The sequence below is a fragment of the Lonchura striata genome, chromosome 5 (genome assembly GCF_046129695.1).
Source record: "Lonchura striata isolate bLonStr1 chromosome 5, bLonStr1.mat, whole genome shotgun sequence".
Classification (NCBI taxonomy): domain Eukaryota; kingdom Metazoa; phylum Chordata; class Aves; order Passeriformes; family Estrildidae; genus Lonchura; species Lonchura striata.
In genome coordinates, this window is record NC_134607.1 from 14,655,836 (window position 1) to 14,679,697 (window position 23,862).

At 42.0% G+C, this 23,862-nt stretch overlaps 1 protein-coding gene across 6 annotated transcripts in view; it reads right to left on the reverse strand.

Moving 5' to 3' along the window:
- The window catches only part of SOX5 (SRY-box transcription factor 5), a 609,634-nt gene that overhangs the window by 337,446 nt on the left and 248,326 nt on the right, over positions 1-23,862 (reverse strand). Inside the window, exon 1 of one of the 6 annotated variants that reach the window (XM_077783326.1) lies at positions 5,182-5,266. The exons of the other annotated variants lie outside the window; for them this stretch is intronic. The gene's annotated coding sequence lies outside the window, so the exon portion shown is untranslated. Of the gene's footprint in view, positions 1-5,181; positions 5,267-23,862 lie in introns of those variants that run through there. 6 annotated transcript variants of the gene reach the window in all.

The window sequence follows — 23,862 nt, forward strand, 5'->3', positions numbered from 1 at the left end:
TTGGGATGGCCTGCCAAGACGCCTCATCAGTGAGCTGGAGCAGCACATGCAACAAAAACTGACCCTTTTTTCTGAGATCCTGAACTTCCTCTGACCTTCCCCGAGCTGTTTCAGCATGTGTGTAGGTCCATGAGGTAGATGAAGAAGCAGACAGACAGGAGGAAGTGTTTTATGTTACAATCTGCACAGCCCAAGTACTGCACCTACAGAGTTGTCACTCGCTGAGGGGTCCCCAGGCCTGGGTTAATTAAATGGCTTTGCATTTCCTCATCTGCACAATGCAAACACAGATGCTGCCATCTTTGTAGGGTGCTGTAGGCATATATGCATTTTGAAAACATGCACTGTACTGGAGACAACAAAAAAGAACAGAAAAACGGGGCTGACCTGAAAAATGCATGTCCTGAATTAGGAACTACTAAACTTGGTCTAGTAGTTCTCACACAAGAGAAGGCTTGGAAGTGAGATGCTGTTCCAAAAACTAAATAGCTTCATAAATTTCCTTTTATTAGATAATGGTAGATGATAAACCCCAGTTCTTGTTCCTAACAGACACCACAGGCCAACACCCAGCTCACTGAGACCCAGAGAAAAGCCACCCATGTCCCACATGATGCCACATTCCCACTGATGAAGTTCCACTAGACCTTCCACAATCCGAGGCCTTTTCTGAAACACCGGGAGTAAGGGTGAGCTGCAAAGAAGACTGGCATCATGCATAATCAACTGGGTTACTTTTAGCTGCCTGACTTCTGAGTAGAGAAGAACAGGAATCTTTCCCCACATCTGCCCCCAATAATCCACAGGAGCTGCCTGTAAGAGGACAGTGAGAGTTTCACTTGCAGCTGTACCATGCCAGCTCAGTGGTACCACACTTCCTAAATGGCTCTTGACCCCTTGTCCTGACTTGCAGCAGAAGACAGCTGTTCCAACAAGAGTAGTCCTGAAAAGCCAGGCAGGGTTTGTGCTGCTGCACTGGAGCAGGATTTCACTGCTGAATGTCCAGTGCTGCTGACATCCAGCCTGAGGAAGCTCCCAGGCTGCCCTTTCCTTGTAATAAACCAAATGTGCAACAAAATATTGCCACATCCTATGTGTACATTAGCACAACTGGGACTTCAACCCCCATTTTGCTTTGTGTTTTCAAGTGGCTTTGTTTGTCTTAAGATAAAACACACATTCTGGCCTGATACAAGGGCCAGCCACATTGGGGAACAGGGTCACTTGCATGTACTGGGTCACCTGAGGACGGGACCCCTCCTGAAATGTTGACCTGTGGCAGGAGCCAGAGAACTCTGAGACACCTGCAGAATCAGTCCCCTTTAAAAAAAGAAAAAAATTATGAATTTTTCATGACTTGCAGTGCAAAACGTATGTTTTGAAGTCAGCTGGTGTGAAAACTGCAGGGAAAAGGAATCAAACTTTAGGCTGCTGGTCATAAGTTTTTATAACATGGAGAATAAAAAAAAACAGACATTGTGTTTGCATTCTATTTCTGGGCCTTTTAAGCTGTAACAGCATGAGTGGTATTTGCATCAGGAGTTACCATATATCATTGCAAGCAACATATGCATAGATGGAAAAAAGATGACGGCAGCAGCAGGTTCAGTGAAATCTCAGGATCTCTCTGTGATAGGGACCTGCTAAAGGTTTGGTTTTATTTAGCGTAGCTTAAAATGTCATTGGCATATGTGTTTCTCAATTAACACCAATTTAATACACTCCAGAAGTGTTCTATTCTGAGAGCAGGCTTCAGAGTTTACAAAGGATCTAACCTGACATTTTAGCACAGGATATCCAGACCCATTTACAATCAGGAAAGCACACTATGAAGGCTAGAGATTTTTTTTTCTTCCACATTGTGTAATGATGCCTCTAATGATAAATACAAAAGTCAGAAAATCCTAGCAAACAGTGCTCTACTATGGAAATTATGAATCCCTCCATCCTCTGTGAGTCACTCATATCCCCCACTTGAAATGGTGCCTTGCAGCAAATGCAGAGCTTCAGCAAGCACATGGTTGATTTTCCTTCCTTGTGTCTTAACCGTGCTGTACATCTTCCTCAGCTGATAAACTGCCAACTCATCAACAGAATAAGTGACAAATACATTAAAAAACAACAAAAGCACACCACAAACTCAATGAGAAGTAGTCAACAAGCCTGAAAACCCTGGGCCTTATGACAAAAACTTGAGGAGGGAAAGATTCACTGATGATGACTTCCTAAATGATAAATACAGATGTCCAACAGTATCCCAGAAACCAGCTACTGAAAGGTTGAAGGATTATTTATTAAACAAAAGAACGAATTAAGAATAGGCAAGAATAATTTCATATGAACTTTACACACACTATATGAATGTCTACAGTCTATTTAAAAAGAGCACTCGGCATTATTAATATTGATTTTGGAATATACACTTCATTAGATGCAATGGGCCAAATTCATCCCTGATGAAACCAGTAACTTTAGAGAAGCTGCAAGAGACAGAAATACCTCTTTTCAGATCTGGTTAACCGTTTATTCTGAAATCAGTGACAACAGAAACACTGGGGGGAAAAAAAATTCAAAAAACATTGGGAGAAAAAGGTTAAAATCAAGCATCTTAATATTAAAAAACACCAGTTTTCAACTTGCCCCTTATTTCTGTCCTGTTGTTTGTCCATTGTATTCACCAAAGAAGGAAAACCAGCCCAGGTTTCTGCAGTTCCAAAGTGTATCACAGGGCATTCACACAAGAGGGCAGGAGTGTGATTGGAGGGACAACCTGAATTTGGTCTTAATTATCAATGTTTGGCTTTGCAATTTGCATGAACTTTCCTCCTTTTCTAAAGGGGGTGGGGAAAAAAAAAAAAGAGAAAAGCTAAATATATTACAAACAACAGCTGAAGCTTCCCAAAACACACCTCCCTGGCAAGGTTTAGCCTCTGCACAAATGTCTACTCATTGAGCTTCAGGGTATGAGCTGGAGTCTGCAGAAAATAAGGTACAGATGGTCTCCAGCCAGGAGACCTCACCAATTTTTCCCATTTCCCAGCTACATGGCTGGGAAACTCCAGCTGCTGCTAGTGTAGGGAGGTAGGAAAGAAATTTATGCACAGGGAGAAGGCTGGGAGAGGAGGTGCTCCCCATCCTGCTCCAGCTGCTCTGGCAGGTCCATGGATAATGTCTAGTCCAGGAGCTCCTGTGCTGCAGGAGTGGAGCTGGTCTGGTCCCAGCTGAGCTCAGCTCCTCTGACAGCCCTGCTTGGCTGCTGCTCTGACACTGTGAGTCACTGCCTAGAAAATGACCATCAAAATGAAACAAAGACTTCCACAGGCTTGTGTCATCACCAGAGCCTCAGGGCATGACAAAATTCTACTGCTGAAACCTGGAATTCTACGGCATCACAAAGTTCTACTGCTAAATCTTGGACTTCTTTTCAGTAGCAAATTTTAATGCAAGACAAAGGCACAGCAAACATTGAAGTTTTTTGGTCCAACAGGATCATTTAAAATTAAAGCAATCTAGAGGCATCAGCCTTCTACTATCTCCTGCAATAAATAATTTGGAATAATCTTTCCTTGTAACAACATTCTCACCTACACACTGTCTAAAGCATGTGTGTTTGTATATACCCATATATATATATAAACACATCCTTGAATACAAACAGTTGGAAAGACTTCATCCTGAGCATGACTTGCCAGGAAATCTGGAGAATTCTGATATATGATGAGTTAAAATATTAACAGATGTGCACATTCAAAGTGAGAATTTAATCCTGAATTTGATCAGGAATACACATTGAACTCTGGTGGAGAAAACTCTGAAATTCGATAACATTATCCAAAATGTTCTTTGTTAAATCATGGGAAATCTTGTGTTTCAGATTCTTCAATTCCTGGTTCCAGTGAAAGTCTGGAGTTGCTTGTACAGCATTGGTCCTGTGAAAACCTCACTCAAAGGACAGGAGTCCCTCACCAGGCACCCCAGTGGGTGTTCACATCACCTGCCCTAGGGATCCAACTGCTCATGAAGCCAAGGCAAGCTCCCACTAGGGATGCTCTGAGGGCCCCTGGGATGAGCCTACCTGTCTCTATTGATTACACAGATGGCTTTAGCTCCTAATTTAGTTACCTAATTTAATAGAGGCTCCATGGTTGTTATAATTTTATCCTCAAACCTTATTGTAGCACACATGCTAGTCACTCGATCCCAAACGAGGTGGGTCTGAGCTAAATTCAGGTTTTTGCCGAAAATGAGCCCACATGCAAACCTGGATTCCCTCAAGCTCTAAGAATCAAAGATCTTCTTCCAGGGGGAAGTTTCTCTGACCTAGCTATAGCTTTGCCTGGAAATTTGGATTATTTATAGCTTTATAAGCAATAAAAACCCCCGTCAAAAGCTTTCTTATTTATTTCATTCCATTTATACAGTAAGTTTTATATACCGTTTTTTCCAGCCTTCAGTTATTACTACTGAAGCATTTTTATATTATTCTTCATAAGCAGCAGAGAACTTACAGAAGTACAAATAGCTTGCCTGGAATTTGCATATCATTCCCCATTGAAGTGTTACCTCCCTTCCTTTTCCTCTCCAGCTTATAACACACAGCAGTGGGAGATGAGCAGACAAAGTCCTGTTAGAGCTGAAAAGAAAATCCTACCTACACGATGGAATTAGAATCACAGAATCATTTAGGCTGGAAAAGACCTCTGAGATCATCTGCTCCAACGTTTGACTGATGATCATATTGTCAATTAGACCAGAGCACTGAGTGCCACATCCAGTCATTTCCTGAACACCTCCAGGGATGGAGACTCCACCACCTCCCTGGGCAGCTTGTTTCAAAACTTAACAACCCTTTTGTGAAGAAGCTTATCCTGATGCCAAGCCTGAACCTCCCTGGGCACAGCTTGAGGCCAGTTCCCTTTTTCCTGTCCCTGTTCCCTGGAGCACAGCCCAACCCCAGCAGGCTGTCCCCTCCTGCCAGGGAGCTGTGCAGAGCCACAAGGTCCCTCTGAGACTCCTTTTCCCCAGGTTAAACACCCCCAGCTCCCTCAGCTGCTCCTCATCAGACTTGTGCTCCAGACCTTTCCCAAGCTGTCTCCTTCTCTGGACACACTCCAGCCCCCCAGTATCTTTCTTTTCCTGAGGGGCCCAGAACTGGACACAGGACTCAGGGTTTGGACTCACCAGTGCTCTGTACAAAGGGACAATCACTCCCCTGGACCTGCTGCTCATGTTATTTTTGGTACAGTTATCACATTCAGCCAGGCAGAGGGCATGCCTGTGTGCAGCCTCTCCATCTGTGCTGGAGATACAGCACCTGAAAGGGTTAAGAGAGAGAGAGAAGAGCTTTCAGAAATACCTGGGAACAAAGATACCTGCGGGGTGTGCTCAGTTGGTTTTGAAACTATCATGTTCTAGCACTGTTATTGAAGATCTGCTGTTCTAACACTGGCTGAGTATGTTGCTATTGATATCCTGCTGGACAGTTCTGTGGCTGGAATTGTGTCAGATCAGTTAAGCTTCTTGTCAGGATATTAATTTTGGCCAGGATCAAGCCCTGGGCAGGCCAGCCCACAGGACAGGCTGTGGTAGGGCTGTGGAGCACAAACCCTGCTGCCTTCACCCTCCCCAGGCTGCCCAGGGGAGGGGACAGCTCCATCCAAGCACTGGGAGCACTCTGTGCTCCATGGGGCACCCTGCACAGAGAGCACTCAGCCGCTACACACATCCACACATCCACTGCTTGCCTTTATTTTTAAGTCACTCCTGCTCCAAACTGCCCCTTCCTTTTGCATATTTTCATGCTGCCTTCTGGGGAGTTAGATATATATATATATATATATATATTTTAATAGGCTCTCCTCAGGATGATGTCTAACTATCCTCCCAGTCTCCTCTCCACCTATTTGACATATCTCCTAAAAATGGACAAATTCTCATGGGCTACCCCACAAATCTCCCCCCTCAGTAATGAACTCATCCAAATTTGTTTCATGATACAAAGTGTTGCCTCTTCAGTACGTTTTCAAGACCCATTTCAAACTCTCAGCACTTAAAGCTGAGGTGTTCAAATATTATCTTTGTCCATAATAACACTGCCTGCTCTTTGCTTCCTGCCTCTTCATCCCAAAGGACTTTTTTTTTTTTTTTTTTGCACATTCTAAAATAACTGCATCTTCTTAATGGCCTCCTGTGAAGAACTTTATACAAAGCATTTCAGCACTTAAATAAATCATATCCCCAGTTGTTCCCTGACCACTATTTTACAAACCCTTCCTATGAAGGAGGAAAAACAATCTAATTAGTTAATCTTTGCACAGTACTTTGAAGAAGAAAGTGCTGTCTCTGTTTGAACATTTTTACACCACCTGGTGTGTTGCTTTTGGTTCAGTCTTCAAAACAGATGAGGATCCAACACCAGCCCCCCTAGGAACCATCCCAAAGAGCCACCCTCGCTTTCTGCCTCATTGGGATACTCCTCGGACAAAACCACTCTCACACACATATCAATATCCAGAAAGAAAATAAAATGCCCTTCAAATCCTAACTGTGTCATTTGCCAGTGTACTACAGGCCTTTTGCTGTAAATGAACACATGCTCAAAACCCTCACTGGTTTGAGGACTGATCCTTCAACCCAGGAGGAAGGGTTCCGTTCACCAGCTGTGCTGGATGAATGTCTGACTGTTGGGATAAGGGTGTTGTAGCACGTGCTTTTGAGATTTTCATGGCTCTACAAACCAGCAAGAGAGTTACTAAAATACAGCAACAGTATCAATAACTTCTCATCAGCGGGTGTCCCGTGGCCTGGAAGAGAGCTTGGTGAAGAAGTAAGCCAGGAATGGATCGGGTCTCTCTAATTTACAACACAAACTATCAATGAAATAAATTAATCAAGGGACAATTAATGTACAGTAGCAGGAAATTCAGGCCCCAGCTCTGCGGCACATGGCCTGGGTTTGAAAGCTGGCTAGACCCTACGTCATGAGGTTTTTATTGCTGAGGAGCTGGTGCTGCTTTTCTTTCAACCAACGCCCTGGCTTTTTGTTTTCTGTCTCTAAGTGAGGGCTTGTGGTTGTTTCTAACCCATATGTCTTTAGTTTCGAGCCACGTGGTTTGCCCCCTCTGTCTCATCATTGCTTTTGGCCCAGTTTCTTGACAGGAAATGCGAGATTTATTTTGTCTGGCCTGAACTACATTGTTCCTTCCTGACTACTGGTGTTACTTCACTCAAAATAACATGGCTTTGTGCTTATTGCCTGTGCAAGGTCAGAGCCTGAGGGGTACAGGCACATTTAAGAGCAATGATGAGAGGAGGGGATGAGGCTTCAGGGCAAGAAAAGAGACTAAAAGACAGAGGGCAGATGGAGAAACAGGTAAGAAATTAAGACTTTATTTATAAACTTTTCATTTGGAGGAGATCCCCTTCAGACAGCAATAAGCTGAACTGCTGCTGCAGAATAACTCTTAGATATATATTCAGGCCAAGCTCCTAATGCTAACATTATCATATGAAGCAGAATATTTGCCAGGTAATTTTTACCACAAATTTAAGGAGAAAAAAAAGTTACCAAAATTGATACAAGGAATTTTAAATATGTTGCTGAAGATTTTCAGATTTTCTTTGGTCACTCAGCAGATCAAGCAGCTCAGGAACGTGGAATGAATGTGGTTCAGATCAAAGCTGAATGCAAACAAACATACAAATGCTGAAAACCAAACATCAGCTCTTAAAGGAATTATATTCGAGTTCCTCTGGTGCTTGTAGAAGGATTTGAAAGTCTTTTCCTGGTATCATTAAGTACATAGTAAATGAACTTGTAAAAGGAGGGGCAGGAGCTGTGCCAGGCATTGCTGGGCTGCTGAAACCTGTGCCACTAAACCAAGAGCAGAGCAGCCTTGTTACAAAACAGCCTGTTTTACTATGGACAAAAATAGCATTTGAGCACCTCAGCCAAGAGTTGCCAAACTCCTTTATGACTCATCAAAGGGCTAAAAAACCCCATCTCTCCCATTTACCTGATCTGAAATGAATCCAAAGCAACAAAGTTGATTCTCCAGCCAGCATCCCAGCCTGCAATACATTTACTCTGAGTGGGAAATGCAGCTCCAGCCTGCCCACAGTCTTGATGTTATCCTTGAAATTTGACTTAAAGAAGGTGTCCACAAGGGTAATGGACACTTTTGCTTAGAACACATCCGAACACTAAAGTACCTTTTTCACACTGAATTCTTCATCTTAGGCTGCTCTCAAATTTTTTTTTTTTTAATAGGATACTTTTGACAAGGTCATCCTCACAGCATTTATACTTGTTCAGCAGGAACTCAAAAGACTGCTGAAAGTCTGCAGCCACAAATCATTACTAACCAGAGATTCAAATGTCCTTGGGTAACTCTGCAAGTTCTGATGCTTTTGTGACTTTTGTCTGACACCAGTCAAAACAAACTGTCCAGGATGGGGCCAGGAGCCTGGAAGAAGGGAAGAATGGCTTTTCTAACAATCTGAACCGGCAACCTGAAAGTCAAAAAGCAGTCCAGGCCCACTCATGGTAGCCTTTTGCTACCTCAAACACTAAGTCACATTACTGGATCGGTACCATGTCACTGCACCAGGCACTGGGCTGCTCTGTGTGGTACAGAAAGCCAGTGCTCTGTCCTGGGATGTTTTGGTCTGCCCAGGTAAGATCTTCAGCAATATCCCAGAATTCTGCTCCCTAAGTATCAAATCATATTCCCACGTGTGGTCAGCCAGCTTCTTCTCACCAAATGGCGTTCTGTACCAGCTGGACAGGGTGTCTCAGGAGATGGGTCTTGCTTTTTATTCCAGAAACACAAGGCCAGTGTGCACACTGATTCAAACAACTCATTTATTTGGTCAAAGCTAGACAAGGGTCTAAAAAATGTGGTACATGAAGAGTGTGGGCTCCAAACAGGGAGGAGCAGGGCCTCCCTTTTCTACAGGAGGTTGTTACAGTGGCTCAGCTTAGTGCAGTGTGACAAGTGACAAGAGCAGAGATTGTCCTTTGCCATTTGGGGGCAAGTTTCCAGCAGAGGGATTGCTTTAGTGCAGACGACACTACCAGCAATCTGCATGCTGAAGTTTCTATCTCTTTTATACCATTACCTCAAATTGATTATCCTCATGAAACGGGGAGTGTCTTAGTTTAAAAACACATGGTCAAGCTTTATGGTCCAGTTCTACTCCTTTTTTGCTGAGGTCTGAAGACTCAAAAGCTTCTCAAATTAAGAATGGCCATTTAGTAAAAAACTGCTTTTAGATTGAATTTAAGTTGGCAAAAGCTTTTCAGCAGGATGGTGAGGCAAATATGCCCAGTGCCAGCTTCCTGAAGTTCACCCCCATACTTCTCAAGGGAGTGGCTAAAACCTGTGGGCCACCTTCACTAGTGCTTTGCACCCTTCAGAGTGTCCTTATTTTGTTGCAATTAGGTTTAGATACTGATTAGCATTCCATGATCGCCCTACTTTACAGTCCCTTCATTTTCTTAGCTTAAAAAATAGCGAAGTTGCAATGCTGTAGTGTTTCTGTTGTGATTGTCATGATGGAAGCAGAGCCAATGCATTTTGCCCGTGTTTTACTCACCGCCATCTGGCAGGGATATGGTGACATGCTAATCTTCACAGGACTCTTGTTTTTCAACTATCTGCTGGACAACTAAGGAGATCACCAGGCTGCTGGGATGAGTGCCAGATGGGAGGCAGGTATGTTTAAGATTCTTATTTTCTTTCAGTGCTTTCACATGCTGTTCATGGAGTGGCAGGAAAAGTGAAAAGGGGGAGGAGGGAATGAGTCAGTGACTAGACTAAAACTGTTCAAAATCACACTGAAGTTCTGCAAAAGGTGGTTGTTCACAGTTCACCTCTTACCTGCTGTTTGCTCACTTGGCCTTGAGGTCTGGATGGGCTTTTTGTAAGTCCTTTCCCGGGCTTTGCCCAGTGTTCCCAGTCTGACAGGCACATGTCTGAACAAACATACAATTCTCAATAAAATGGCCACATTTTCCTCTCTTCCTCATTTTTGTAGTGCTGGTGAGCTCTGGGGTGGTGGAAGGACAGTCATATGCTGCCTCACTAGTAATTACAGGCAGCTGACATGGTACTAGCACAGAGTTGAGTCTTGCAGGGGAAGTAGAATTGTGCCAGCTTTGTATCAAGGGTGAGAGAAAAGCCTTTGTTCATCTCCCTGAACTTCAGGGCTGCTTAAATGGTAAATATTGCTGTAATAAGATGGAGACTGGGTCTTCCTGCTGACGAATGCCAAAGTAACCCAAACAATAATGATAGCATCAAAGCTATATAGATACTTTGAAGTTTATGTAAAAATCCTAACAAGAAAATCCATCAGGTTCTGAATTGTGAGAGGACAACTGCAAACAGTGCATGAAGCAGTCAGTAGATGACTGCTCCTCAAGTGATCCAGACAATAAGCCAGCTCTGTCTGGAACATGCTCAGCTCTCAGACACATGCTGCTTCCTAAGCTTCCCTCCTAGATCCCACATCTCTCAGTCCCTTTAGGAGGGGCCACAGCTGCAAGTCTCAGCAGGGAAGAGGGTGTGCAGCACCTACCCAATTCACTGGGGCTGGAGCCAGTGCCAGCCCCTGTCAGCATTTCAGAAGAAATCAGCAACTTCAGCAAATGTATTTAACAAATGCCTTACTCTGACTCACCTTCTTGCAGTGGGGCCAAAAAAGAGAGTCTAGTTTTAGCCACTGTAATGACTAACATTCATAATGACTAGCAAAGAATTACAGCTAAAAACACAAGCTGCTTTAGCTCAAACTAAACAGTCATGGCTCACCAGTTAGAACTGAAAGATTCATGCTCAGCTCAAGTGCAGAGGAATATCTGTGGCACACTCTCACCAACATGACATTAGCAGAGCTAAGTGCAATAAATCCTTATTACAGTAGGCTTCTCAGGGCAAAGGTTTCTGATGAGGGGGCTGGTTTGGAAGAACCCTGTGTGGCATTAATTAAGCAAAACAAACAACTCCTCACAAATCTCCCCCAAAACAAGTAACAGAGCACAAAATCACTCTCAAGTTGGAAATGAACCTGTGGTTACAGCCAAGGGTAAAGCACTGGACATGCACAGGTACCTCTACCTGTCTTTCCTCACTATATGTAAGACAATCACTATGAAAATGATCTGCTCCATTATTAATTAAATATCTATAAATTCACACAGATACACAGATAGTCTCTCTCTCTCTCTCAATAGGCCTTGGCATAAGGGTGCATACAGAATTTTGGCACTGAGCTGAGAGTGGAATAGGCGGCACAACCTAGACATGCCCAAGCCTTCTTGACACAGGAACAGCTTCTCTTCCCTATGCCAGTGGTTTGCTCAGTGCCAGCTCCAATGCACACCCCCTTCCAGGAATGGCTCTCATCCATGCTGGCAAACAAAATGATAGAGAAGAAAATACGAAATTACTCTTCAGAATCTAAGTGGAAGGATGAGCACGGTGCCAAGTGAGAAGTATCCAAATGTGAGATCCCACGCTGCTGCATGTCAGTTGGAAAGATGACACACATACAGAAAGTCAGGCAAACAGGTTCGTCCACAAAGGGAAGCTAAAGGAGACTATTTGCATTTTGTGCAGTAAAATGTTTAAATCAGCACTGCACAAATGATGTACAAAAACACTCACTACAGTCACTAAGAATGCAAGCACCCTACATGGCAGCTGGCCAGCAAAGCCTTTCATTAAATACAGTGTGATGAGAAGGAAATAGTAAAGTGGCTGCTGACCTCTGAAGGCCAGCAGGTAATGCAAGCCAATTGATTATTCAGTTCTAATGAAGGGATCCAATACTTATTTTGGACTACTCACAGGAGAATAAAGCGAGAGTTCAGGGTGAAGTAAAGTTGACTTTATTTAACAATCTGTGACTGATTATAAGGGAGCAGCAAGTTCCAGATGGGTGGGAGTGCTTACAAAAACCCCTCTATTTTCCTACAACTTACAATCAATGCTTTTAGTTTCCATGTATTGTAATGTTGCCACTTAACACGACAAGTACAGAACAAAGAAACATGAAACTAACTTCGCACCAAAATTTGGGGACTGAATAGGACATGCTTTCCCACTCAAAGGATGTAGTTCAGGCTTCTAATTTTAGCACCTATTCAAGACAATATCTCATTTATAATGTTCCTTGGTCGAGCCCTTGGCTCTGACCTAAGTCTAAGAAACTTTAATTCTGTTACGTAAAATATGCTGGCTTTTTGAGACAGAAATCATGCCTCATTCTGTGCTGTAAAAAATCATCATGCAGACAGTCTTTTTAAATAACATTCACTTTAGCCATTATTTATTTTCAACTATCTGTCTTTAAGAACTACTGTAATTTTGAAATGAACAATTGTTTTCCTTTTTAAAATTAATCATATGCATGTCCTCATAACCACCTAGATTTATTGCTGTGGGTGGGTAAATCACATGGAAGCATGGAAATCCCAACAGTTTGAAAAGTAATTAGCCCCTTTTCTGTTACAATTGCAAGTTCAAGAAACTGTTCATTTTTACACTCAGAAAAGGCACACTTTAACATTGTGATTCCCGTTCCGTGCCTTTGCCCACCCAGTATCTAATCCCCACTGTCTTGGCACAGCAGTGGAAAAGCAGCAGGATCGTGAAGAATGGTAAAAGCCTAGGACTTAGCAGCCTTAATTGCTTCATATTCAGTGAAAAGCAAAAGAAAATGTCTGTGTTTGTCTACTTGCAGAGCTCCTAAGTAAGCCCTGCTAGACAGAGTAGGTGCATTAGAGCCACCATGTGCTCCTGGCTCAGCAGAGATACCTAAGATAACACAACCCAACTTCCAGCCTCAAGGGCTTCCCCAGGCAGCAGCTAGAAAAGGGTTAATGCCTGATGTTTCCATTAAACCTGACCTACCTGACTGTTTTGCAGCAGCCTGATAAGAATCCTTGTGTTGCACTTTTTTTTCCCCCGTGGACAAATGGAGTCAGTCCATGAAGAGTAGTGCTCTAACAAAAGGTCAATTAATTTTAAATGGACACACACAGCCTTACTTCTACTTAAAACAAACATGGCAGGGCAAGGCCTGCCTGCTCTGTGCAGCTACTCACCAAGAATTAAAAGCTCCCCATTCGAGATCTAATGGATGCAGAACATATTTGGACGCATCCATGTGTACCTTGAACAGAAATCAATAATTTCACCTCACAACTCCAGACAGGACAATATCCAGCCTCCCTGAGCTCTCCAGTCCAAAACATCTATCATCTCATCTCTAAACTTTCGAGGATGAGTTACAATCTCCTTCACTGGGAATTTATGGTTGGGTAAGAAAAGCAGTAACAATAAAAAGCCCACAAAGCCTTTCTAAAGAAAGTGGTTCTTTTACCTACTTAATTTTAAAACTCAACTCTGAATTAATTTTCAACACTAAAAGATTGAGGATGGGTGTCTTAAGAGGAGTCATTATAGGATTTTCATTCCTCTGGTCAACTTTTTGAACATACCAAAGGCCAAAGCAGACCACATTAACTGGTCAGGATTACACAAATTCACGAGGATCAGAACTCATATAGTGAAAATCACCTTTCTGAATAACATCAGTTGACCCTAACTCAAATATGGGAAATGAACTTAATCCTAGGAGGTGTTTCACCAGACCACATTTGTAGTATCACTATTGGGAAGATAAAATTAAGAGGTCCCAATGGTGAACAGCACATCATCCAATATTCCAGCATATATTTCCTACAGGCTTTACTACCAGAGTTAAATATTTTTATTAATACCAAAAATACTTTTTATAGAGCTCAAATACAAATTTCTCAGAAGCTGAAGCTATCGCGGGCTCTATGTTTCTTAGTTTGGAATGTTCTGTTTTTCTTTATTTTTTGGGATGCTCTGGTTTTCTTTTTGATTGAAACAATAGCCCTCACTAAATCAAATTTTCTACAAGAAAATTCTGATTGTGCCAAAATACTCTAAGTAAATTAAATATTCTGGAAAAAGATCAATGCAATGCAAGTCATTTAGTATATTTAAGTAATACTGAAATAATTTTGCAGCAGTTAGAATAAAACTTATGAAGGGCAGGGCAAATATGTGTCAAAAAGAGCAAAATAGTACCTGGCTTCAAAGAAATTAAAATTGTGGGAACTACAAACTTCAGTTCACTTTCAGTTCCCAGAAAATGAAAAAAAAACAGGCAAACTTTTGTAAGTACATGATTGGTAACAAGGAGAAAAATAATGCACACACCAGTGTTGACTTGCCAAGAAAATACCTTGCTAAATGAATCTCTTTCTGCTACTTATAATTCTTTGCAGAGCAGTAGGAGTAGCAGTTGCCATGCTTGGTTTGTGGTTCACTTTTTGAAACTCCCTCACACTACCTTCACACAAGCCAAATATAAGATCTTCAAGGGAAAGGATATTGCTGGAACTATCACAACACAGATTTCCAAGGAAAACAATGAAAACATCATTAATGGCTCATTACTTAAATGGAAGAATGCACAGAGCAGCTTTCCAAAAGGATCTGTCCTAAATCAGGTGCTACTCAGGATTTTATTCACAGCTTAGGCAATGGAATAGAGTGTTCCTATGAAATCCACAGACAGCATCAAACTGGGTGAGACAGCAAGTAGGAAGACAGAATCAGAATTCTAAATAATCTTGAAAATTGGAGGAACAGCCTTAAAAGGGTGCAATGGGGACAAGGAGATGAAAATATAATTAGGTAGAACAGTTAACTGCACAAATGCTGGAAGCAGGGAGTACTTCCTTGGGAAAGTAGCTGAGTGTTACAATCCATTGCAAGTCAACAACATTATAATATTGTGGAAAAGTCCTAACAGCAGACCAGGATGATTCATGAATGTACATGGAAAAAAGTTCTCATTCTATTTCATCACTGGAAAGGTCTCTGCAGGGAAAAAATTGGGGCACTTCTCTAGAAAAGAGACATGAACTACCTGTAGATGGTTTCTAATTTCCACTTGAAATTTAATCATCTGTATCTATGAACATCATTTTCCTTATCCCATATCTTAAAATGTTCTTCCTTTCCTTGGTGTATTAATACCAAATAAATAATCTAATACCTTTAAACACTCCATAAATTGAGCTGTACAAAGCCTTCTATGTGAATTGTACAATGGCTTCCTTCCCTCTTTTCCTGGGAATACCAAACCTGATACATCCTGCTCCCAATTTGCCTTTTTCATATTCTTGCATTTAACATTTCACAGTCATCCTTTGAACACCTAAATATCACCTAGGTCTTTCCCTCTCACCTTGAGGAAGGGAGGAGATGACAAGGTATAAAAAACATCATTAGTCCTTAAGCAAATGACCTTGTTGTTTATACTGCAAATTTTTATCTATAAATCCCCTTCAATTTTGGCATTACGGCATTATGAACCTCCCCTAAAATGACAGTGCCTCTCAAATTTTATGGTTGGTTTCTGTTTAAAACACAACTAAGAAAAATTATTGATCTTTCTTTATTGGTCTTCTTTCCCCCTTTTATTTAGGTATATGAAGGATGAAAATCTCACTGTGCAAATCACAATTTGTTCTTGTGTTTTTAGTTTGTTGGATTTTTTTTTTAAACAGAAGTCAACCAGATGAGGTTCTGATTCATTAATTCCATAACTGTCATGACCCAAGCCTCTATCTGTTGAAAGATTATTAGGTTGTTTATTCCTTTTAACCCTTGTGATACATTTAGATTGATTGAACATTTTCAAAGCTGACACCACAGGGATTAAAAAAAAAAAAAAAGCTTCAAATTGTAGTTCCCAATCAGGCAAAAGGCTTTGCCAAAGGTCAGCTCTATATGAGAATTCAGAGTTTTAAAACATATTATTTTCTCTCTAAATAACATGCAAGATACTATTCATGATCTACTATGCCAATACTTTTCACAGTGCTATAAAACATACTCTTTTCTACATAATGGACTCCTCAAATATATATTGGAGCTGACAGAACAGTTCTAGGTTTGATGATAAAATTATAATGTGAAATTTTAAGGCCTGTTGTAAAGAGCAGATCAGGCAGGGGGAATATACAGCCCAGGTGATGGCTCTTTCTGGCTCTGCACTGATCTCTACAGCTCCTCATATTCACTGTCTAAAGCAAGGACAAATCCATTAACCCAAACAGATGAAGCAAACAATATTCTAAATGCTATTATAATTATTAAAAATGTTTGTCTACTTTAAAATGGATGAGACCTACTGCTATTGACATTACCATTAGTATAAAATAATCTGTGTGTGTGTGTGTGTGAAGGGATAGGATAAGGAAGGCTGGGGGCTGACTCGAGCATCAGAGATGCTTTTTTTCCCCAGCCTCGTGATTCTTGCCCTGCTGGGGTTTTCCGAAACAAGGATTTCAGATGTGGCTGCTGCAGGAGCCCAGCGAGCAGCTCCTATCACAAGTTTCCTGAGGAGTCTCAGCAGACAGATGGGAGCGATACACATGCGCAGGAGCCCCTCCAGCACAATGCAGCCACTGTCCCAGCAATGTGGGAATGCAGCATCCCTCCAGCCCGGGCAGGGCAGCCTGCATGCACTGGGCTGAGGCAGCTCCAAAGAGCTGCTTGTGGTCCACTGAGTCAATCATCTGTACAGGAAAAAACTCATGGGCACTACTATGGCTTTGGTACAACACTTTAAGAGTATCCTTTAAAAAGGAGGACTAAAAGGAGCACACTAAAGCTACACAAAAGTCAGAGAAATTTACTCATGACCAGCAAAGCACAGAAAAACTCTTAGCTTGACTCCAGCGTGAGTGAAGACAGGTCTTATGTCTTTTGCTGAGTCAGGGTCTTAGCACTGAGCATTACCTAAAATTGCCCTGCTGCTGAACACACTGGATACATCCTTAATCTAAAACTGGTATCATATCTTACAACCCACTGTTGGCAATAGCGGGGTAATCTCATCCCCACGCAGTGAGCAAGTTCACAAATTCCAGTGGCACACAGCTTTTTCAGAGAAAAAACTGTGTTATTTGCTCTGCACACCCCCTAAAAGCATCTGTCTCTCACATTTGTGCAAACACGAGAGCTCACTTGGTTTGTTCAGCCAGGAGAAGAGCAGACTGAATGGACTCCCCACAGCAGATCTGCAGCTTCCTCACCAGGGAAGGCACAGGGGCAGGCATTGACCTCGTCACTCTCCAGCAGTGACAGGACTCCAGAAATGTCCTGAAGCTCATCTGGGGGAGGAGTAGGTTGTATATCAGAAGAAACCTTTTCACCCAGAGGGTGTTTGGGCATTGGAACAGGCTTCCTTAGGGAAGTGGCCATAGCAGCAAGCCTGACAGAGTACAAGAAGTGTTTGGACAACGCTCTCAGCACTCCCACTCTCCCTAGAGCAGCCAGGGAGGACCTGGAAGCAGATGATCCCTACCCAACCGCAGACACTGCACACAGCTGCTGACAACACAGCCACCTTTTCCCATCATGCTAAATGTGTTTAAAACACATGTACATCAGTTATTTTTGAGGATGAAAAATTTCTCCTGGGGCGGGTAGGAAGATTTTTTTTTCCCTGCTCACAAGTGTTGCCATGGGATTGAAGAAATGGATGGGAGGGGCTTACTGTTTGCAGCCTTAAACACCACGTGTCTGAGAATAAAGAGAAGATCTCTGCTAGAGTATAGGAGGATTTGTACTTCCCATTCGAGATAAGGACATTGTGGGGCAACCCCCACTCCCACAAATAAAATTTAAAAAAAGAGAAAAGAAGGAAGGGTTGATTTGGATGTCAGAGCAGAGACGGTGCAGACCTCAAAAATACTTTATACTGGTTGTCAGCTTTCCTTATATACAATGGCAAGAGTAATTACAAAAACAAATAATCAGACATTAAAGTTAGTTTAATCCTTGCTTAAGTACTGCAGACATATAACTCTGAAAGTATGTACAATGTGATTATAAATAAAAGCTCTGGTCTGTCACTACACGGAGCTATTTCAGAGTTTTTAAAGGTGGCAACTGGGGAATTAACAGTCTTGATGCTGTTGCAGCAACATCAGCCACCAAACCTCAAGCAGAGTCCGTTCTGTGTTTTAAGATTTTTCCTCCACCTACTAAGACTCATTGCCTTTTCTTAGTCCGTGAATGGAGAGGGCACTTCAGGACACGTTCAGTGTATCTGTATCAAGGAATGTGGTTAAAGGTGTATTCACACAAATGGGTGTTTCTCTCAGCTGGGGTGTCCATTTTCTGTAGCCTTCTGCAAACTGGGTTCCCAGTAAAAGCCTGTATGATGTGACTGGTGGTATATGAATCATAAGGTTCTAAAAAACTGTCACCTGGCCAGTTTTTTGATTACATATTTACAGACACAGAGAAGTGCAGTAACAGACATTTCAAATTTTTTCATAATTAAATGAAAAAATAATTTGAAGCTATGTGTCAAGTGTTCCTAGGTTTCAAACAAAAACAAGATCTCTGCACAAAATCATCTGTGTGCTTTTGTATTGTATCCACAAAATGCATAGAATCAGCAAAACTCATATAGCCAAGATTTCCTTGGAAAACATTAAGGTCCTTATCTCACTTGAGACATCAAGTCATTACTACTAACCTCTTTCCCCACTGAAAAACTCCAATAGCTTTGGAAAGGATGATTGCTATAATGGAAAAACAGAGTGCTCAGAGAAAGGAATGCTTCTTTGGAAAAGGAGAGTGTTCTCTCCTAGTTGGTGATGAATACAGACCAGTGCCATACTCTTGCACTTCTGCAAGCCAGAGGATGCTCTTGGAAGCCCCCTGCTCACCAGGGAGGACTCAGACAACAATCTCCAGCCAAGCTGCATGCATGCCGTCTTTGCCAGGGCTGAAGCCTCAACAACCACACATTATGAGGAAAGGTTTATTGGGAGACAATGCTGCAGAGCAGTGTGTGGCTGCAGAAAAGCTGCTGGCTTGGGTAGGAAGGTTAGAAAGAAGCTGCAAAGGATCCTGATGCAGCCAAGATGGATTGTGCTCCAGATGTGGCAGCATGGCTATTAAAGTCCTCTTTATCAGCTGGTGCAAACACACAGCCACACAGAATTGTTTACAGCTCTGTCAAAGATACCTGAGGCTTAGGATCCTGCAAAACATGGAGCAAGAAAGGGTCTTTATTGAGTGAACAAGTGGCGAGCTGTTACCCAATGTGTTCGTTAGCACTTCCAACGTGATCGTGTGTCCTGAGCCATGATATAAAATAAAGGGCCTTTTCTACTAAAGAAAACCCTCCTCTGTCCCAGAATTTGTAATAACACTTTTTTTCCACAGTCAGGATTCATTACATCTGGCTGGGTTTTTCCTTAACCTTTTTGGCTCGCTTAGTTGCAAGGCTACATTCAGGGTGCTTCTGTCTCCTAAAGGGGATAAAGTTTTCTTTTATAGTTGGAAAGAGGAATCAATGAAAGCTGATTATTTTTTGCAATTTTTAATTACTTCAGCAGATAGTCCCCATTTTTGCTTTGTTGACTCAGTCTGGGGTTTTTTGGTTTCTCTGGGCCTCAACACTATCAAAGTACAAATTACTGCATGTGCTATTTGCTGACATTAGAAGAGAGATCTGGCACTGAAAGCAACTTCAGTGAGCTGAGATAGTGGCTGTGACAGATTAGTACACCAGAAAAAGGAAAAGCTCTTCTTTAAGTAATGCAGAAGGCTTTTGTCCCTCACATCACGTGCTAATTCAGTGACCTGAAATTCTTGATGATTCCTCAGCAGCTAGGAGAATCACATCCTCAAGTTTTTACAGTGCAAACTTTTTTGTTTCCAAACCCCTTAACCCTTTTTTCCTACCTCAGTGCCTTGCAACAGAGAAAGGAGAGAAGCAGAAGTTAACATGCCTTAGCAGTCCCCATGGACTGCTTAAACAAACACTGTGATTGCAATTTAGACAATCTGGAGTCCATTCAATATTAAATCCCCATCCCAGGCTACAACTACCAAACAAATAAAGGATTCATGGAGTACTTTACACTGTCATTTTCTCCCGCAACTATTGTCACTTGACAATCCAGAGGAGGAGCCTGCAAAGTCCGATAGTGCACCAGCCACATCTGTCAACAAGGAGACAGAGAGTCCTACTAAGCAAACAGGCTTGATCCTGCTTTACATAGCCTCCCTTTGTCTTGCCCCAGCTGAGCCCCTTCTAATCTTCTCAGGCTATCTTCAGCAGCACAAGCAAGAACTTCTCCTGGAAGCAGGCAGACAAAAGATGCCTTTTTTCACCCCTCTGCACTGTTTAAATGTTTGTGCCACTTCAGCTCTGTCCCTGCACCTTTGTCCCATGTCCCCATGCACTGCACAACTGGAATGAACACTTACTGTTTATGACTGCAAATTCTGCAAGTGTTCTAATAGCACACTCGTGTGTGTGTTTGTGGAGACCCCAGATTAAAAGCATTACATGTTTTACACTCCTTCAGCTGTAAATGATTTCTGTTACTTATACAGAAGAGGTACCCAGATCAAACTCCCATTATGCTACTTCAAGTCAGGATGAGCTGCTTTGGCTAGAAAGCTCTCGTTTGCCTGCTTTAGAAACCCCCTGGTATTAGAATTATTCACCACTTCCAGAAATTGAATCCACTTGGAAACATTAAGGTAAAAATTATTAAGGTATATTACTCTAGAAGTCTAGGCTGGCAAGTACTAACACTGGAAATCTTGCACTGAGTAATTTTTTTTCATAGCTACACATCTTAAATAAATAGTACACAAGCAATATCACCAGGTATACACTTCATCTCAAGGAACATGAATGAATGCAAGATTTCCAGCTGTTTCAGCATCAGGAACTGCCATATTTATTCTGGAAGGAGCAAACAACAGATGTAGTCAGATAGCAAGAGTTCATCTGGTTTTCAATCACACTCAAAATAAAACTCAATTTTCCATTATCATGTCAAAAGCACTCGATAAATGTCAGGAATCTGGGGGAAATCCTAATGCGTAAACCTCAAATTCCAATTGCTTAGCCAGGTTAGAAGGGCCCTCATAAGACAAAATCCTTTATCAACATCTATTAAAGCAACTATTAGCAACAAGTGTTTTCCCTGACTTGTGAAGTTCCCATGAAGTGTATTTATGATTTTTTCCTCCTTCAATCTGAGATGAAACCCCTCAATCTACCACCTTACTGCTCCTGCCAGGGATGTACCCCTGCAAAGTGGGTGGAATGGGTCCATTCCAGAGCCTAGAGCTGCCTTGGCAGTGTTTTGTGCTGATTGCTTTTTGCAAACCAGAGACAGGTATTTTGGGAAATGAAATGAGAATTAATACAACCCCACCTCCCCACTGTGCCACATCCAGGGAAGCAGAAGCGCCCAGTGGTGGCTCCAGGGCTCAGAAGGCAGCACTTCCTCAGCCCAGCCCACAGAGAAAAATTCATGAATTTGTACTTGCTACAACGTTGTAAAAAGCAGAACTGTGCTTGGAAACCAGAGCCTCCAGCTTCTTTTGCTGCCGTGTGCTTTTTTGGTGTCCTTCAAAAACACAATGGGAAATAATCAGAAGGGATGCATAAAGCAAAGTCACAGTTGGACGAGTTCCTTCCATCTACCTCACACCTTGGGACACTGATGTTTTCTCCCCACATACATCATCACCCACTGCCAGCAATCTGACTGGTGCAGTGTATTGGCTCTGAGTGACAGAAAGATCTGTAGAGATACAAACCTAGGGAAAAAGGAAAAACAGGGAAAAAAAGGAAAGAATGGCTGGGTGATATCTGATGGAAATGTACTATAACGTACCCATACCAGGAGTGAATCGAGCTAGTTAAATATCTATTTAAAAATGTGAATATCTCTTTCAACCTCACATTCATTCCTCCACAAAAAGGGAAGAAAGAAATTCCATTATCTCAGTAGTACTTGCTCTCAGCAGCTTTATTCTCTACTAGTAGGAGCTACACAGCTTTCTACTCCCTCACTATGAATACTCCTAACTTTATATCCAATTCTGTTTAGCTGAGTTTTGATTATTGTGTCTCTGCTGTGTTGGCCGCTGCATTTTTTTTCCTCCTCCTGCCTGTGTATTGCTCCACACAAATGGATTTTATCCTCGATTGTAGCTAGGCACTACTTCTGTACAAATAAATAATCCAGAGTAAAAATTTACCTCCCTTTCCCTGGTGTCAGCACTCTCACTTTGGAATCCTGTAAGATGAAGTACATCAGAAATAACAAAATTTCAGGCTGAGGTTACAACTCATATAATATACTAAGGCCATAAATTCCATTCTGTGCCTTTTGCCTCCCCTTCATTTAGTTGCCCTGTCCCTCATCTGAGGTGTCACACATTTTTAAAGGCCCATGCCATGCATGTGAGTCTTGGCAGGTTACAACCAGCAGCCTGCATGACCCTTGCACTTTTACCCCCACCCAATTTCTTTTCTTCTCCTCTCTTCTTTTCTTCTTGCTCTCCAAATACCATCTTGTCTGCCCCTGCTGAGATATCACAGAAATGTTCCTCACCAACATACAGTGTCATCTAACACATGGAGCCTGCCAAGTTTTCATGTTGTTATCAGGGAAATATCCCCCAGGGGCAAGGGGAGAGGAATAGGTCATTTTTCATCTGTGGAAGAGTGAGTAACCCTTTTCCTTTGGGACTAAGAGGGTCTTAATTTAACAAACCTTCTTGCCTGTCACACTGCTGCTGCTCACTTGCACACCATGGCAGGCCAGGCAGCACAGGAGCTGAAGAATAAAGAGCACTTGCAGGAAAGTAGCAGCTAAACTTGGCTTGGTGTGCTGGAATTCAAAATAATTAAATGCAGAGTGGGAGAGAAGCCAAAAGTATAGGAGTTTCCAGTGCAGAGGAGTGAAATTTGTCTGGTTTCCAGGTGTGATGAGCAATCCTCAGAAGGCTCTCATCAGTTCAAAGAAGGCAGCTCAAAATGTGGGTTCTTAGGTGAACTTTAATCAAACTGTATAAATCTTTTCAATCTTCAAAAAGATCAAGACACAGGAATTGCTTGGAAATAGGCTCCTTCAGGGATGGAGTAATTTTCTTTTTCTTTGAATACAAAACAAAACCCAGAAAAACCCAAACAAACAAACCAACTTCTGGCATTTTTTCATTGTGGGCAAACCAGCAATAACACTGTTAAGTGTTCCATGACAAGCTAAAGTTTGATGGCTTTTCCCCCCCCCCCCCCCCCCCTTGGAGTCGTAATCAAAAAAGGGATTCAAGGGCTGAGTAAACAATCATTTTAGTTGGGGACATCTGCATTGGAACTGGTGCTTCCTCTGCTGCTTAGGCTCAGGCTCTCCTCACCTAAACACAATAGAAGTGAAGCTGCAATACAAAATAACACTCCAGCAGCTTGATGAAGTGGTTGCTTGCTGGTTTTAATTTTTTTTTTTTCCAGAGGCATCTCTGATGACTTAAAAGACAGCTCAAGCCAAGTAGTACAAATGACATTTTGCATGTCCTATGCAGACAGGTGCATTTTTCAAATGAAACTGCTGAAAACTCTTGCCCTGCCCACAGAATTACAGAAAATTATATCAATGAATCACAACATGATCTGGGTTGGAAGAGACCAAAAGATCATCTTGTTCCAAACTCCAAATTGGAGGTTTACACTAAGATCCATCAATATGAACCCCTTATTAGCCTACCAAATGCAGACAGGACAGGTTCATTTTCCAATACTGCTACAGATCTAAAAAAAAAAAAAAAGAAAAAAAGAAATGTTCCTCTCATTAAAGAACTTCCTGAAAGGGCAGGAATTTAATTATAATACTTAGCCCTGAAAACTAGAAATCACTCCAAGTCAAAAAATTCTGCAATTGTAGCAGTGGTGGTCTCTTATCTAAATCAAACCTCC